Raw genomic sequence first — 2,054 nt, 5'->3', positions numbered from 1 at the left:
TCTAATACTGATTTTAGGCTTCCCTGGCGCTGTGAGAGACCACACCTGCATTGTTTTAAGTCACTCAATTGGTGCTAATTAGTTACAGCAGCAACAGGAAACTGATACCTTGGAAACTCCTCCAGCTCTTGTGGTTTGTACTCTCAGGCAAGTCATTTAGAGATAAAAGCGACATAATCTTTTTTTAAAATATATTTTATTGATTTTTTACAGAGAGGAAGGGAGAGGGACAGAGTCAGAAATATCCATGAGAGAGAAACATGGATCAGCTGCCTCCTGCACGCCCTATTGGGGATATCGAGCCCACAATCTGGGCATGTGCCCTGACAGGCTCTATCCACTGAGCCAAACCAGTCAGGGCTAGCTACATAATCTTTACCTAGGATAATCTCCTTCAGTTACTTCTTTGTAGCTTAATGGAACAATAGGGTAACCTTGGAATGGAGATAAGAAACGCCCTAACCTTTGGGATAGAATGGATAGGATTAAAATCAACTAGTATAAATACAGATGTAACAGGACAATAAAGACGGAACCTGGCTATGATGATCAACTGAACGCTGCCTCCGTGTCATTCCTTCTTCGCTGACTCCGTCCACACCGTTGGGAACCCCTGGACCTGCTGGGGATGAACCCCAAAAGAGAACCTGTCCTCTCAACCACCCGTGGGTGTCACCTTCTAACTTGTTTCAACTTGGTCCCTAACCAGGGCAGGTGACCAGCTGCCTCTTTGGGACCTTCCTCTCTGTCCTTGCAGAAGGCATCTAGTCCCTCTGCAAGCCATGTACTTTTTACTGGGGACACACGTGCCCCTGCTACTGCCTTGCTTGGTCCCCAAGGTCAGACTTGTTGCTGGAGGGAAGCATGGAATCTTAGGTCTTGTTGCAGTCTTTAGGGAGGGGCAGAGAGAAAAGAGAAAGGGACCAATGACCGGAGAAGGGGGAAAGAGAGATGGCAATGTATGCAGATGGCAGGAGGGATTGTGGCACGAGCTCTCTGGTGTCAGAACATGCTCAGAAGTGAAGGCTGGGAGAGAGAACCAAGATGGCGGCATAAGGTATAAACCTATGCGTGCTGCCTCCCACAACATTGAAACTACAACTATAAGATGAAACAGCTATCATCCAGAACCACGGGAAAGCTGGCCGAGTGGAAGTTCTACAACTAGAAGGAAAGAAAGAAGCACATTGAGACTGAATAGGAGGTGCAGAGGCACCAAGAACAGACGTACAAAGGTGGGCGCGAGGAGGCTGCACCTGGGTGCGCATTTTTTTTTTTCAATCAGAAGGGGATACAAGCTCTCGAATGCACTGAGCTCGTTTAAGGCGAGATTCTGAGGTCCCAGACTCCTACGGGGAGAAACTGGACTGTCTTGTAGCGGGTTAGAAAGTGAGGGTGGCCTTCTCGCAGAGCTGCTCGCAGGGATCATTGTTGCTGTGGGGGCGTGGCACTCGGGGACTTAGAGACTCGGAATTAGTCATGGAGACACGAGGAGTCGACGCTGATGACAACCATTGCTGTTTGCTCCTCCCTGGTGATTCTCTGAGACCCCACCCCACTCAATTTACATCCCCACCCAAGCTGTGCCAGTGGCCAAAGGAATCACCTGTGCTTTTGCAGCCTAACCCAACAAACTGCAGCTGGGTCAGAGAGCTCCAAAACTTCCAAATTCCAAACAAAGAAGAGAAATCTATTGATATCACTGTAGCTCCTGCTGGGTGGACCCACACAGTGGTTGACTTGGAGATCCAGGAGCCAGGGTACCCCTGGTCAGATACCAGATTTCAACTCCTAACATCCATAAGGGACACACTCAAGAAGCAGACTCAGTGAGCACCAAAGCCCCACTGAAGCAAGTCCTGTCCCATAAGGGTGTCTCCAACACAGCAGTTCTTCCACTGTAGACACAGGGGGTCCTCACAGTCAGCCAAAAATGCGGAGACAAAGAAACATGTCACAAATGAAAGAAATGGAGGAAAGCAAACTAATGGAGGACATAGAGTTCAAAACCACAGTTATAAGGCTACTCAAGAATCTTCTGTGAACCTCCAAGG

General features: G+C 48.5%; 1 protein-coding gene across 2 annotated transcripts in view; it reads right to left on the bottom strand.

Annotated features, from left to right (window-relative positions):
• BLNK (B-cell linker) overlaps positions 1 to 2,054 on the bottom strand; it is a 72,283-nt gene that overhangs the window by 57,404 nt on the left and 12,825 nt on the right. The gene's annotated exons all lie outside the window — the stretch shown is intronic.

Source organism: Myotis davidii, unplaced genomic scaffold (genome assembly GCF_000327345.1).
Source record: "Myotis davidii unplaced genomic scaffold, ASM32734v1 scaffold332, whole genome shotgun sequence".
Classification (NCBI taxonomy): domain Eukaryota; kingdom Metazoa; phylum Chordata; class Mammalia; order Chiroptera; family Vespertilionidae; genus Myotis; species Myotis davidii.
Note: the sequence above shows the minus strand (reverse complement) of the source record. Positions and strands in the feature narration are given on the sequence as shown.